At 48.9% G+C, this 16,408-nt stretch overlaps 1 protein-coding gene across 1 annotated transcript in view; it reads left to right on the top strand.

Moving 5' to 3' along the window:
* The window catches only part of FAM107A (family with sequence similarity 107 member A), a 56,476-nt gene that overhangs the window by 17,684 nt on the left and 22,384 nt on the right, over positions 1–16,408 (top strand). The gene's annotated exons all lie outside the window — the stretch shown is intronic.

Here is a 16,408-nt window from a genome sequence, read left to right as displayed (position 1 = left end):
CCATTAGCAATGTTATTTCCATCCTGCAAGTGATTCCCTGCTGTCTCTTCAAGTTCATTGCAAATCAGCATCTCCAAAAGGAAATGGCCTCGGGCTGTCTAGCTTCCAACTTGGAATAATAATGATGTAATAGTCAGTCTTCAGCTAAGATGAAGTGACTGCACACTGTGCCAGGCCCCCTTTCCTAGTCTTGGCATTTATTAGTCAAGACATAGCCGGAGAAGAGGGCGGCAGCTTCCCACCCAGACCCTGCGGGGAGGAGAGACAGGGGTCAATGAGAGGGGCCCAGGCCAGCCCATCAGTGCACGAGGCCTGCTGAAGGGAAGGGTCACAGACGTTCCCATCAGGAGACTCCAGGCCCCAACCTCGGCTCCACATCCATGTCTGGGACCTCGAAGATGACCTTCCCTCCTCGCAACCCCTCAGGTGGCTCCGAGTGGGGACTCGGGGTTGGGACTTGTCACCAGAAGGTTGGAGAAACAGGAGGAGGATGTGGGGGTGTTGGGGCCCAGGGCCTAGGGCCTAGGGCAGCACTCAGTAAAGGTTTGTTGACTGACTGTCAACAAACCCAGTGAGGGTTCTGTTTTAGAGCACAATGGCTCAGGTGTTGGGCTCTGCCAGCCATCTATGATAATATTGTGTCCCAAAGAAAATAAACTCTCCTCGGAGTTTGAGACTCACCTCATTTTAGAGTGAAGGCCCAGAGGGGTTAAGCCATTTGCCCAAGGTCACGTGACAAGAAGAGAGGGCCTGGGACAGACCCGAATCTTCCCTCTCATCCCCTGTACCCCTCCCCCACCACCACAGCGAACTCAGGCCTCAGGATTGGAACCAAACGCAGCTCGTGAGTGGTGGGGCCTTATTTGGGGCCTTGTTTCTCCTTTCCCACCACCATGCCCTGAGAATGCCCCCACCCCGCCCAGGCCAGCTCCTCCATCTCCTGACTCACTCCCCTGAGAGGGTGATCCCTGCAGATCCAGGGAAGTGGCCAGTGGAAAGAAATACATGTGACCCCCCTAACTCCAGCTCCACGGACTCGCTGCTTATTCATAAATAAAAGAATGCCCAGGCTATTTTGGGCACCTGTAATTTTCTACTTGAATAACTAGGGAAGTGGCTGCCTGCCCGCTTCTCTGCCCTGCTCACGGCGCCAGAACTGGGGAAATGCGATCTCCCCTGGCGTAATGGGATCTAGGGCCAGGCCTCGCTGCTGATTTCCTTGCTTTTGCCCCGTTCCAGAAAACCCAGGTGTCCCCCGTGCCACCTCCTGGAGGCCTGGGCAGGGAGAATCAGGCCAGGTTTGAATGCCATGGACCAGGTGGCTCCTTCCACCTGGAAGGAGGCAAATCAGGAGGCAAAATCCCAGCTCTGCCATGTGACTTTGGGCAAGTGACTCAAACTCTCTGAGGCTCAGTTTCTTCATCTATAAAATGGGGATAATTACATCACTTTGCATGTTAGGAACAGGTGAGGGCCTGGATCTTAGGGTTGCTGTTGCTGCTACTGCTATTTTAGGTACAAGGGAGGGGCCATTCTGGGAAGAGCCCCACACAGGATTCTTAGGCTGCCCTCTGGGTCCCCTGCTGACTGACTCTGGGCTCTTAGATAAGCCAAATCTCCCCTTAATAATGTTACACAAAATTATTTTTTCTATTTGCCAAAGTAGTTCATGATCAGTTTTGAAAATTTAGAGACATGAAGAAATTTAAAATCATGATAACTCTGAACTGCTCCTATTTCATGAGCACCTGCTCTGGTGCAGGCCACGTGCTAGGTGCTCTCCATTCGCTGGCTTTGATTCTCTCAAGTCTGCACCTGACTGTGGATGAGAAAACAGGGCCCAGAGAGGTGCTGTGACTCACATAAGGTCACACAGCTGGGAAGCAAGTCAGAAATCAGACCCAGTTCCCTCCCTCTCCACAGCTCGTTGCCCTGTTTTTCTATTGTAGCATAACAATTATCCCAGTATTGCTCTGACAGGCATGGCTCAGTGGCTTGGGTGTTGCCCTCAAAGTGAGAGGTCACCAGCTGGACCTGGCCAGGGCACATGCCTGGGGTGCAGGCTAGTCCCAGTCAGGATTCGTGTGAGAGGCAACCGATGGATGTTTCTCTCCCTCTTTTTCTCCCTTCATTCCCGTCTCTACAAATACATAAAATCTTTTTTAAAAAATTGCTGTAGTATCAACAGCTTCAGAAAACACACTTGGATCACAGTTCCATGGGCTGGCCTAGCTGTGGCCTCTGCTCCATCTCACAAGGGGCCGGTCAGGCTGTGTTTTCATCTGGAGGCTCAGCTGGGGAAGAACCTGCCTCTGAGCTCCTTCAGGTTGTCTGCAGAATTCGCTTCCTGTGGTTGCAGGACAGAAGGTCCCAGATGTTTGCTAGGTGTTGGGTGGAGGCTACCCTCAGGTCCTAGAGGCCACCCGCAGTTCTAGAAGCTGCCAATAGTTCCAGCCATGTGGACTTCTCCGCATGGCTGCTCACGTCAATGAGTCAGCAAGAAGATTCTCCCTCTCACTCTCTCTCTCTCTCTCACACACACACACACACACACACACACACACCAATAGAAACATACACTACCAGAATTATGAGAGTGACAAGCCATCACCTTCGCCATAGTCTATTGTTAGAATCAAGTCACAGATCCCACCGACACTCCGAGGGAGGGGTTCCAACCAGGGGAGGTAGGGGTATTTCAGGGTATTGCATGCTCCTCTCACCAGAGCCAGCTTCTCATTTTCCACCAGCTTCCTCATCCCCACCCCACAGGAGAAAACAGAGTGGGCAAATGCAAATCCACTTTCCCCTTGCAAACATCCGGTCATATCCTGGGCCTGGGGGTCAGAAATGTACAGGACAGAGATTTCGATCTCAGAAAACTTACCAGAAGGTTGGGAAGATATACCAGCTAAGTGTTCTTTTGGTACCAGAGTCCTGAATTAAGGGGGAAGAAAAGAAAATATATCAGCTCTTATAGCTTGGAGTCTAGAAATGATGACTTTAGGCAAGTCTGGATCCAGGGCCTTAAATGAATTCTTCAAAACCTAGTCCCTCTCTTCCTCAGGCTCCACTTTCCTCTGGTTAAACCCATTCCTGGGCCAGTCCCCTCATGAAAACTCCCATCAGTTACAGGCTTTTACCATTCCTGCAGCTAGAAGGTGTAAAGTTGGAGAGAGACACTTATGTGAGGGAAGGGTGGCTTAGGACAAGAAGCTGTGGGAAATGAATTGAGAGTAGGTTGAAATGAAGAAGGACTGCAGTGCAGACAGAAAAAACTAGTCTTTACTGTGTGGTGTAATGTTTTCCAGCATGTTCCACAAGATTGTAATAGGTGTTAGGTGAGCCAAGGATTTCAAGGCCAAGAGACTGGGTCAAGCCCAGTTAACCAGGTTTCCTTCCTGCAGAGTCTCCACACCTTCGCACTTCCAGCTCTGACTGAGCCTCCAGAAGGAGAGCTGAGGGCTACAGTATTCCCTAAGGTGAAGTTCTCTGTTCTGCACTGTGGGGAGTGCCGCTGTGGCTCACAGGGAGCCACTGAAGGCAGTGGAGCAAGACAGCAAGGCAGCAGAAGTCTTCGGGGAAGAATATAATGGAAGCCTCATAGGAGATGACTATAATCGCATGACGGGAGATGGCCACCCAGAGCAGGATAAGGTGCACAGTGAGAGATAGGATATGGGGAAATATGCAAATTGGCTCTCAAAACACAGCTATTTTCATGATGGTGACAGTGAAATTCAGTGTGGATTTTAGCTTTCCCACTGAAGGTAAGGGCAGCCCAGGGGCAAACAGGGGCTCCAAAGTCCAGCAAATCCATTTTTAACATTATCATTTTGTCATTTGGGCAAGCTCCTGCTCCCTCTAAACCTGGGTTTCCTCACTTGTCCAATGAGGATATTAAGGTTTTTTCCGAAGGATCCTTGCAAGCATTCCAAGATGTGTGTTTGTGTGTATGTGTGTGTCTCCATCCATCCATGAAGGTGCTAGACCAGCCTCCCACCAAAAGTAACATAACACTTGACAAAACAAGAGACAGCCGCTGTCAGGCAGTGTGTGATAGGTGCTGCGATCCTGATGGGAGGGAAACTCACAGGTGAGCCCCCTCTGCACCTGGGCTCTCTTCCTGGGATAATACCACAAGCATGGCACAGGGCTACGGAGCCCACACACAGCATGACAGTCTGCACTCAGAAGGCAGAGATCAGAGTCTGGGTCCCTGGGGAAACAAAAGCAGAAGGAATCTGCAGGAAGAAGGGGAGCTAGACAAACAACGGGACCCAAGAAGTGGGGTTCCCCCAGGCCCCAAAAGTCCTTGCCCGAAGCATGGGCTGCGTGTGCCTAAGGTGAGACCGTCCAAGGTTTACCAGAGAGCTCTCCTTAGGGGCTTGAGAGTGAACTCACTACAGGCCCAGCCTTGCTGGGATCATTGGAGAGACCTTCATCCCAGGCATCGAGCTGACACAGCAGCAAGGCCATGCCGTAGGGGTGAGGGCCATGCTCTAGTGTAAGGGCTGCCCTAGATCTGCTCTGACGAAGCCCAAAGCCAAGTCCTTCGAGATCCTTAGAGGACAAGGTTTGGAGTCCCGCCACGTTGGGAAGGCTTGGGGAATAGTTTGAACTTTGCATGAATCGTCCCTAACAAAGTATAAAACTAAGCTCATGGGATTTTAAAGGGATCGGCCAGTAATTGTACTGCTTCCTAAAACAAAAATTTAACACTCTTCAGAAGAAGAAAACAGAATCCAGAGTCTCTCCAACACATACACCGCATCCAGTACATGATCAAAATTTTCTAGACCTGCAAAGAAACAAGAAATTGTGACCTTTAGTCAAGAAAAAAAAGCAGTAGAAACCCACCCCAAGATAGTCCAGAAGTCAGACTTAGCAGATGAAAATGCTGAAGCACCCAATCCATGGTTTGGCACATAGTAGATGCCCAGTAAATGCCAGCTGCTGACCTCCATTTGAGCAAATTAATCGTTTGTTTCCCAAAAGATTTTGAAACCCAAAGACCAATAAAGGGAAATACACCCCATCCTCATACGCTGAATTCCTGCAGTCTCACCATACAGGACTTGGAGGCGGGGTGGGGGCAGGGGGTGCAGGGGGCTGCCTTGTGCAGTAATGAGAGAGACAAATTATGACCCTCCACTCACTCACTGTATGAGTCTTTCAACTCTTTGTGCCCCAGTTTTTCCATTTATATAATGGGGAGGGTAGGCAGGTCATCTCAAATGGCATTTTGTCCCCAGGATTCTGAGTTTGTCTAGCACAGGAATGGTTTTCAGCCAGAATATGCTCCAAGCTCGGGCCTGGAAGAACCAGTTGTAAAAGGAATTGGATCTACTTCTAATACCTTGGGGGAAACAGGTGCTGTGGATGTCTCTCTCCCGGGTACAATACCTGGGGTTGTGGGCAAAGCCTGAGCTCATTTTCCAGAGGAATCTTTCTTGAGAAATGTCTCTTAGCAACCAGCTCCACCGACAGACACCCTTCAGGGATCTCTGCAGAAACACAAAGGCCTTTTGTGGCTCCCTTCTTCAAAGCCCCAAGATGGAACTCCTTACAAGCCACGATGCTGATCACTTCAAACACAGAGAGTAGATGGAGGGGCACTTGGTGGGACAGCAGATATTGGGAGGATATCCACCCACAGCCTCAGTCTCCTTTCCCTCTGCAAAACTCCCAGCAGTCTAGTTCCAGGGCTCAGAGCAGGGGCTAAGACCTGACTTCAAAATCCAGCTCTATCTCTTGATAGCTGGATACCTTGGGCAGCTTATCGAACCTCTCCGAGCCAGTTTCCCCGTCTGTAAAATGGGGATAATAAGCTGTAGGAGGTCGGTGCTCACCTCGGACCCCCTTTACTGGTCCAGCACACCAGCTATTAGCAGCTGCACTCTTCTCCCAACAATTGCCCTCGTCTGATGCGGGGGCTGCCTCACCCTGAGATACCTGGGAGGTTGACCCCATCTTCCTGGTTACCCCTTCCCAATGTCCTACAGCTAATACCAACTGGCATGGAGGGAGAAAAGCGCAGCCTCCTCACCCCCAAGTGGGACAGTGCTGTGGTGCCCTGTACAGCCCAGCGCTCCCCATAGCATCCAGCTGAGACTGGACTTCAGCTGAACCACATGTTCGCTTAACTTCTTCTCCCAATGCACCCTGCTCCCCTCCCTGACTTCTCTACAGAGTTCCCGGGACAGCTCTCCCTCAACCCATCGCTGGCACAAAGACCCCACTGCGGCCTCTCCTAGAAAATCCAGAGACGTGAGCGCACCTGCATCTCAGGCCACTGGGAGGATCCAGAGAAAGAATGCGCATGAAGTGCCAGGCCACGCCTGGCACACAGTGTGTGCTAAACGCACGTTCATCATTATCCTCTTCACTGTTTTTGTTGTCCCCTAAGACGGTCCTGGGATCAGAGGGGCTGCTAACGTGGGCAGGAGCTGGGGCAGTTGGTGTGGCGGGCTAATCGCATTTAGGCTGACTAATACAGTCTAAACAGAGTTGTCAGCTTTCCAAATTAACACACTATTTTTCCTATTATAAAAGCAATTAAGTTTGTTGCCAGAAAGAAAACCCTTAGGAAATTTAAAGAATTACAAAAAGGAATTAATAACTAAATGAATGCATGAAACTCTTCACCCCTTGAATATAATCACTGTGAACCTTTTCACTCCCATCCTTCCAAACATTTTCTGTATAAATTCACATACTATGCAGACATGATATATTCACATAATAGAGACATGCATATATACATATCTCTACATACAAACATCCATTGCTTTTATATGTAACACTACATATGTATGTGTGTTCATACATATAGATACCTGACACTAAATCTAGAGCCAAACAGTGCATATGGCTGGTGTGGCTCATTTGGTGGAGTGTCACCCCGTACTCCAAAAGGCTGTGGGTTCGATCCCCGGTCAAAGCCCATAGAAGAGGCAACCAACCGATAGTCCTCTCTCTCTAAAAATCAATAAACGTGTAATTTTTAAAAAAAAATATGCAATAACATATATAACAAATTTTGTTTTCCAAGGAAGTAGAATCACAGGTGTTGTTCTATAACCTGTTTCATCCTACTTGAGTTTCTTACACAGCTGGTCGGCATCTCCCATGTCAGCTAACTCAGATCTGCAGCATCAGTTTCTGCCACAGATGGCTATATTTTACGGCGACGACACAGTTTATCTAACCAATTCCCTACCTCTGGATTTTTATCTTATTGCCAATGTTTTTATTATTATGAACAATGCTGATTAATGCACATCTTTGATCGCATATCTCCGTGCACGTGTTTGGTTATTTCCTTTGGACACATTTCTAGGGTGGCATAGCCCAGAGAGCAGAAGGCCCGTGTTTCCCGCAGGCCGAGTACTGCCCACACTCCCTCCACGCTCGCACCTGTGTGTCCCCTTCCCCACACTAGGTAACCAACGCTCTCCAACAGTAGGTATCATTTTGTTTTGATTTTTGCCAGTGTGATAGGTGGAAAACAATACTGCATTGTTGCTTGAGTGTGCATCTCTTTGGTTTCTGGGGAGGCCAAGCATCTTTTCTTACGTTTGTGGGCGTTTGAATTTCACCTGTGGGAACTGCCATTGTCAGTCCTTGGCGAGGCCCTTGGGACGCCTCCTCCCTTCCCCGTGGCTCCCCTGGGGTGTTGTTTTGTGAGCAGCAAAGCCCTGCTTCCTGCAGGGTTGGCCTCCCAGGAAGGAGACTTTTGGCCGTCAGACCCCAGCAGGCAGCCAGAGCCGAGATTAGTAGGGATCCAGTTCCTTGGCCTCCAGGTGCCCCCTGGCCAAGTCCCCTCTCCTGGCCCTGTCCACATCCATACAGCACAGAGGCTATAGAAACCAGATCTGCTTAGAGAAAAAAGCTGTTTTCTCCAAAATTCCAAACCCACCCTGCAACTACATTCCAGGAGTGATTACTAGCACGACTCAAGGAGTCTTTTCAGAAGAACGTACTAGAATATTCCTTTAAAGTCCAGTGCTCCTGAGAGATTTAAAAATGGCATTGTACATATGCAGAGATTTATCAGGGTTGCAAACATCCCAACAATGGACCCAGGGGCTCTATTGGTAAGAACGTCCCCTCTGGGCAGGTGCTTTTGCCCACGTGCAGAACAATGTGTTTAAAGTGCTCATTGATACATCACTCAGGATGGCCAAATAAATGGTCATCAGCCTACTTGTTCATCAGTAAGGAGCTGCAAAACTAGTCCTGTATGGCCTTTACCAGGAAACATTGTGCAAGGAGAACGATGTGGTTGATCTGAACGTGCACAGGTGGAAGGATGCCCTCGAGACACCTTCCAGTAGCAGAAGCAAGTTACAGATATGCAAGTTACATAATGCACTAAGTAGGGTCCCTTTTGTGCTTTTCAAAGGCATAGACTGGAATCGTTCTAGGTCTTTATGGAAGTGGAGACACACCCAGGGTGGGGGCAGAGGAAACTACTCACAACGCTCCATCTGGGGGGTGGTTGGGGGTAAAGTATTTGGAGATTTCTAGGTTACACTTTATACATTTCCACATTGTTTAAATTATTGCCATAAATACGCTTTATCATTATGTAATGAAAAAACTTAAAAGTTTAAAACTGAACCCATAATCCATCATTATAATTATGATAGTAATATGACTGCTAAATAGCTCACTGAATGCCAATTTTGTGCCAGGCCCTGTGTATTCTCTCATTTCTTCCTAAAACCATTTCATGCAGTTGATACCCATTTTCTACATGAAGAAACTGAGTCTTAGGTTAAGAGACTTGTTACAGCTACATCTGATTAAAAAGCTCTGGCTCTTTCGACAAGGCGTGGCTCCGGTGCCCAAGACGAGACCTGGCCGTGAGTGGGCTGTTTTCGAACCCCTACCAGTGCGCCGCCCCCTGTGGGCTGGCTGGCTTCCACAGGACTCTGCCGTCTGTGCCCTGTAGCCTTTTTCCTCCTGACTCGACTCCTTAGAGTTGCCCTGTCCATACAGGCTACTTGAATTAATTAAAATTAACTAAAACTAAAATTTTGGTTCCATGGTAGCACTAGCCACACTTCAAGGGCAAAATATTCTCATGTGGCTAATGGCTACCATATTGTCAGCACAGACACGGAACATTTCCGTTACTCAGGACATTCTGTTGGATAGCACTGCCTTATTGCAGCTTCAGAGCCAGGCAGACGGCCCCAACCTGGCTCTTCCACTCATGGGCTGGGCTCAGCAAGGTGTGTAACCTTGCTGGGCCTCGGTGTTCTCAGCTGTAAAATGGGATGGCAGTACAGCTACCTCACTGGGCTGTTGCAGGGTTCAATTAAGATCGTACCTTTTGCATAGTTAGCCCGATGCCTGTCACGTGAGCCACTTAAAGGGTAGCGAGCAGGGTAGGACTCCACAGTCAGACAAATTCATAACCTTGGGCAGGTCCCCTCACTACTCTGAGCCCTGCCTCCTTGTCTATAAAATGGGGTGAACGGCCCCCACCCTGAGAGGCTGCTTGGAGCATAACAACATACAGTCAGTGCTCAGGGAAGGTCGAGTCCCCTTTCTGAAAGGGAGATTCTTCTACTAAGCAAAGTGCCCTCGTAAGACCCAGAAATAAACCATTCCCGTAAAAAGAATCCAGAAGACCACTGTGCCAACAAAGGAACACTCACAAAATAAAATGACCACAGGGTACTGTTTTTCTACCCATCAGACTGGGGGAGGGAGGAAATAGTTTGAACTTTTTATTGAAGAATAACATGCATGTAAAAAGTGTCCCTATCATAAGTGTACCACTCAATGCATTTTAAGAAACTGAAAACATCTGTGTAGCCACTACTCACGTACAGACTCAGAACAACGACCCCCCAAAGCCCCCGTGCCCTTCCCATCCATCCACTATCCTGATGTCTAATACCATAGACTAGTTTTTAGTAGACAAACTTAAAGATTCATAACACCCAGGAACAGAATCATAGATACATAGAAAGGGCTGGCAGGCGCCAGAGGGGAGGGGTCGGGAGGTCCGGGTGGAAAAGATGAAGGGATTAAATTTTTTAAAAAGCAACTTGTAGATGCAGACAGTAGTATGGTGATTGCCAGAGGAAAAGTGGGGTGTGGGGAGGTGGAAGAGGGCAAGGGGGGGGCAGTAAATGGAGACAGAAAGAGGCTTGACTCTGGGTGGAGAGGGCACGATGCAGTGTGCTGATGATGTGCTACAGAGCTGAGGCCTGTGTGGTTTTATTAACCGACGCCACCCCAAGAAATTCAATTAAAAAGGATTAGGAACACCCAGAAGTAAGGGGATGCACACAGCCCAGTAGTCTCAGATGCTGATGATGGGTGTGCGAGGTGATACAGCCATTCTGGAGGGTAATTCGGTTGCATCTACTAAAATTTAAAATAAACAGGGGTGGGCAAAAGTAGGTCTACAGTTGTGAGTATACAAAACAGAGTTCACTCTCATATTATTCTTTATTTGTTATTGCATTATTTGTGTTATAACTGCAAACCTACTTTGCCCCCCACCACCATGTACCCGCTTAGCCCAGCACTCCCACTGCGCAGCACCGCGGGAGCAGCGGTCACGCCCACAAAGAGGCGAGAGCACGCGGGGGGGGGGGGGGGGGGGGGGGNGGGGGGGGGGGGGGGGGGGGGGGGGGGGGGCTGGTGTTCAGAGCAGGATGACCTGTGACTGTAACAACCCGAAAACACCGCTAAAGGGGACTAGTCTTTCAAAAACTGCAGGCATCATGCTGTATTAAATGATGCGGACCAAAAGCGTGGAGTGGATCTCCACGGGTTGACGTAGAATTATGCACAGGACGCATGGTACCGACTAAAAATCTCGCTGCAGGCGAGTGAGCGAACACACACACAGCCCCGAAGACAGTGGCGGCTCTGAGCAACGGGGGCGATGGGAGTTGAGGGGCACGGTGAGAAGAAATGTCACTTTTAAATTTGTGTGCAGTTGGCTTGTTCCAAATGTTTAAAGTACAGATGGGTTTGTACAGGGTCCAGCACAAATAACACCCTTTATTACAGAATCTTTTATTACAAAATCATAAGCATGTAATTTTGCAACATAACAATATCACATTCAAGCACACCATATGACATTTTAGGTGAAATGTTCAAATTAAAACTATACATTAGCCCTGGCTGGCGTAGCTCAGTGGATTGAGTGTGGGCCTGAGAACCAGAGGATTGCGTTTGGATTCCCAGTCAGGGCACATGCCTGGGTTGCAGGCCAGTTCCCAGCAGGAGACACACGAGAGGCAACCATACATTGATATTTCTCTCCCTCTCTTCTTCCCTTCCCCTCTAAAGATAAATAAATAAAATCTTAAAAAATAAAACTATACATTATTATACCCATATTATTGCCCTACCAACCACACTGAAGCAGGTGTTACTTCTGCCGAATGCTGTATATTACTAGTGTGAACTATTTTGTAAGCTTTTAAGAATTAAACAGCCCACCCACCAAGTGCAGGCGAGGAGAGGAAGGCGCCCCTTTGTTGCCAGGGCTGGGGTGGCTCCTCACCCAGTGCCTTGGTGTGGGTCCCAGGAGGCAGGGTTCTGGGCCTCTGAGGCCTGAGAGCACTGGAATGAATGGGCAGTGAGAGGGCCCTGAGGCCAGGATCAGAAAGACACCGCCCTCCTTACCGCGCCTCGCCCCGACCCCAGCGGCAGTGTGAGGTGCAGGGACCCAGGGAAAGGAACGAGTTCCAGTTTGGTGCCTCTCCAGAGTGGCCCACACTTTAAAGGAAGGATTCAAGGTTTGAGCCTTTCTGCCCCTGGGGATGAAAGGGTGGCAGCAGGTGTCACCTCACACAACACAATGGCTTTACAAGAATCAGGAGCTGAGGCAGAGCCCAAGGAGAACCCTGTGGCACCTGTGAGCTTAGGAAGGGGAACAGGAGGAGGTGGGCAGCGGCCAAGGGTCCACAGGAAAAAACATACTATATTTAAGAATTAGCTCGATGGGGAGGCCGGCCCACACAGAAGAGTTCCTTAACCTCTCTGAGCCTCAGTTTCCTTTTCTGTGAAAGGGGGTGCAGTCTCTTGCTATTTCACACCTACACCTGTGTGCACACACATGCACTGCATATACCCACACCCCACTTGTGAAAGTGGCTAAGACCACAGGCACGGAGTCGAACTGTCTCCAGTCTGATTGCAATGCTGCTGAGCTGCGTATCTTGACCTGTCCAAGGCCTCAGCTTCCTTTCTCGCCTGTAAAACAGGAATCCCCCGCTTCCCTAACTCAAAGGACTATTATGAAGCTTAAGTGAAACCATATGGGTACAGTCTCATCACAGTGCCCGGCTATAGGATATGCTCAACAAATGTTTGCTGCAAGTAGGCTGGTTTCCCTTTACTGAGTGCCTACGTGCTGAGAACTGCGCCATACGTAAAGAAATCTCTGAATGTGTTGCAGTGCCTGTTTGCACAGTGTTTACAGTGCAGTGGGGCGGGCGGGGGGGGGGGGTAAAAACAAGACACCCAGAGACACACTTCCCTCTGATTCACTCCACGTTACAAGGACAAATACTCCAAGATCCTCCCTCAACCCTTCCAAAGTCAGAATTGAGGCCCATCTATGTTCATCCAAGCTGTGATTTTGCTAATACCTCCTGCATCTCCACCACCAGTCCAAAGCATTGTACACGGAAGTGACTTTAATGTCTCAAAAAAAATCTATGTTGTGAAGATGTCAAAACACAACACATAAATTGATACGACCACTGTGAGAGTATCTGCTACAGCTGACCCACAGCTGAGGACTCGCCCAACAGAAACCACACAGTGTTTACCCAAAAATTCATAGGAAGGTTCACAGCAGTTTCACCAGTCACAGCCTAAGCTGGAAACGACCCAAACGTCCGTCCACTGGAGGACGCACAGCCACGCTGTGAGGCAGCCATGAGATGGAATACCGCTCAGCAATAAAGAGAATGATCTGAATGACACTGATGAATCTCAAACATACTGTTGAGTGAAAGGGGCCAAACCTCCAAGAGTAAAATTTATGATTCCGTTTGTATAAAATCCTAGAACAAGAGACAAACCTACAATGGTAAAAGTCAAAATACTGCTTCCTCTGGGGAGAAAGTGGGCATTGGCTGAGACGGTGCACGAGGGAAACTTCTGGGGACGGGAACACTTTATACATTCATCTCGGAGGTGGTCATGCGGGTGAATACCCGAGTAAACCTCAGAGAGCTGTGCACTGAGATGAGTGTGCTTCATGCATGTGTGCTACTCCTCCAGGTGTAAAATCTTTACAAATAAACGAAGCAAGTGTTACTCTGTGCGTGCGTCTGGTGGGGAAGACCAAGGAAGACGTGTGAGGGGTCTGCGGTCTCCTTGACACTTCCCTAATGGAGGCATCAGCCTGCGGGAGAAGCAGCAGAGCAAAGGGAAGAAGAGGAGACTTTGGGGTTAGACCCACGGAAGGTCACCAAGGGCCAATCCAAGAAAATTTTCTCGGCAATTGGAATGTGGGGAAAAAAAGCAGGTGGTGCCCAGGAAAGGACAGGAGAAATGCAAATGTCTTTGGCTTCAGCCAACACCGAGTTGTATCCGGCCACAGTTAGGTATATTATGCAGTATACAATAGTACCACCTCTGGTACAATATTTGTGCGCCAGCTCTCACTAACCAAAATTATAACTAAGCCAGCACCTTCCAGTCCCTATGCTGTGAGCAAATGAGGACTGGCTGTGTTTCACAGCACAGTCTTTAGAAAAGACTATCAATTACCTGTAATACGTCAGCAAAGGTCCACGTGGCTTTTCAAATGAGCTTTGCCTTCACAAGGGGTTGCATGCCAGTGAGCATTTTTCCACCTCCACACCAAACTCCAGTCATTAAAGGGCGAGTGGCCTATGCCTTGGTCACTGAGGTTTTACTGGACATAGGTTGGCCTGATTTCCCAACAATCCTTTCATGCAAGGCAGGTCCGGGAAGGCAAGGGACAATTCTTTGAACTCTAGCTCCGGAAGCTTCTCCTTATGCAACTCTGGCTTTGTAATGCTAATGCTGACCTCAGGGACCCAGCCCCACTTCCCTGGTCTGCGTGGGGAGACTGGAGAAGCAGCTTGGAGCCCCTTAGAGCCCTCTGAAACAGGTCCTTTTTCTATGTCCTGGAATTTTCTTTCACAGATGAGGTTACTGGTCCTCTCAATCCCTTTGTTAAAAACCGTAAAAGCAGCTTGGCCAAATCCCAAACACCCTCCCTTTTCTTCTCCTATGGCCTCTTTGGTGGCAGGGCTCAAATGGGAACACCCCAGGGGAATGCCAGGACCCCAGGCCTTTCTGTCCACCCTGAATAATCCCTGGGTAAGCAGCAGGAGCCCTCCCTCCATTCTTACTCTCTGTGGAATTAGCCAGTTTCTCTATATAGCCCAGAGCTCCAGTGTGGGTGCATTTATTCATTCATTCATTCACTCACTGGCTTCATTCTTCCAGTAAATTGTTACTGTGCATCCAATCCAAGCCCAGCTCCGGTCTAGGCCCTGGCGAGACAGCTATGGACAGGCAAGTACAGTCTAGTGGAGGAGAAGGGGCTCAAACAATCATAACTCGTGGTGAATATTAATATAAGGGAAGTCTGGGGTGCTGCGGGAGCACATGATTAAGGGGACCTCCTTGAGGAAGTGGTATTTCGGCCTAGACTACAGGACAGGAAGGAGTAGCCAGGCAGAGCTGGAAAGTGCTTCCTGGGTAGAGGAAACAGCTGTGTGCAAGCCGGAAGTGAGGGACAGCATGGCTTCCAGGGAATCTGGTAGTTCTAGTGACTAGAATATGGGAGATGAGGGAAAGGAGCCCCCATTTCCTCTCTGACCTTCTCTCATATGACTGCCCCTGTGTCCCCTCCACACAAGTCCCCTTGGCCCCCCTGCTGTTCCCTGAACATTCTGGCACACTCCAACCTCAGGCCCCTCGCTCTGGCTGTTCCCTCTGTCTGTGACACTCTTCCCCAAGTTAATTGATGTTTGGCTAATACCCCACTTCCTTCAAGGTGTGTGCTCATATCTCCCCTTCCCAGTGGTACCCTCTGAGCAGCCATTTATTGCCACATACTACCCTGCCACACTACTAACCCTGCCCTAATTTTCCTTTGCTCCACAGTCTCTCTCACCTTCTAACCTACTACTTCACTTATTCATTATTGTCCATCTACCCTACTAGAATGTCGGCTCCACATGGTCAAGGACCTCTGTTTTTGTCACAGAAGTATCCCAAGCCCTTGAATATTTGAAGGAACAAACAGATGAGATTTGAGAGGTAGGCAGGGAGGGTGCAGGTTGCAGAGGTCTTGAAGGCCAAGGCAAGGCCTGTGAGTCTGCTTGCAAGTGCAGAGGGAAGGCACCCAAAGGTTTTTAGGAGGGCAGGGTCAGAGTCTGAGTTACATCTGGAAAGCTTGCTCTGGAGTCTGTGTGGACCATGGCTGGAAGGAAAACAAGCTACTGCAGGCCTCCATGCCAGCGGGAGTGGGGGCTTGGCTCAGGTGGAGGCATCAGAGAGGAAGAAGGATTGAAGAGATACCAAGAGGCAATCCTACCATGTCTCAGTGACCTGAGGACTATGCAGTTTCAGAAAGACAGGGCACAGCAAAACCCCAGTTCCTGTCTGTTTGACAGGGACAGGGGCTAGGGGCCAGGGGCTAGGGGCCAGGGGCCAGGGGCCAGGGGCCAGCTGCCAGATGGAGGTACAGGGGAGGAACAGGTTAAGGGTAGGAGTAGTCCAGGGTTCTGTTTGGGCCACTGTGAGTGTGGCCTATTAGACTTTCAAATGGAGATGTCAAGTGGCCTGTTGGACAACATTTAAGTAAGCTCCAAGTGAAAGTCTGGATTGGAAATACACATCTGAGCACCACTGGCTTAGAATTATTTTTAAAGTAATGTAGAGGGAGAAGAGAAGATGTCTAAGAACTGACCTTCAGACCCAAACCCTGAAGCCTTCTGAACTGTCCCTTGAGGGATGAGGAGTTTGCCAGGGAGGCAGGGAGAAGGCAGACCAAGGAGGAGAAACTGTGTGGATAAGATCCCAACATAAAACAAAAAAAGACATGAATCTCAGTAGTCTTCAAAATTGTCAAGGTCATCAAAACTAAAGAGTCTGAGAAACTGTCAGAGCCAAGAGGACCCCAGGGAGACATGACTTAATTGATAATAGTATATCAAAATTAGTTCATTAGTTATAACAAATGAGCCACCCTACATACATGTAAAATATTAATAATAGAGAAACTGGGTGCAAGGTTTAAGAAACTCTCTGTACTATGTTCTCAATTTTCCTGCAAATATAAAACTGTTCTAAAATATAAGCTATTTTTTAAGGTGTGAATCTCATAAATGGCACCCCACATGTGCACATACTCCAATGACAGTAGTTTGTT

This window comes from Sturnira hondurensis, unplaced genomic scaffold (genome assembly GCF_014824575.4).
Source record: "Sturnira hondurensis isolate 20B ecotype Veracruz unplaced genomic scaffold, ASM1482457v3 Scaffold0002840, whole genome shotgun sequence".
In the NCBI taxonomy this organism is placed as follows: Eukaryota; Metazoa; Chordata; class Mammalia; order Chiroptera; family Phyllostomidae; genus Sturnira; species Sturnira hondurensis.
Note: the sequence above shows the minus strand (reverse complement) of the source record. Positions and strands in the feature narration are given on the sequence as shown.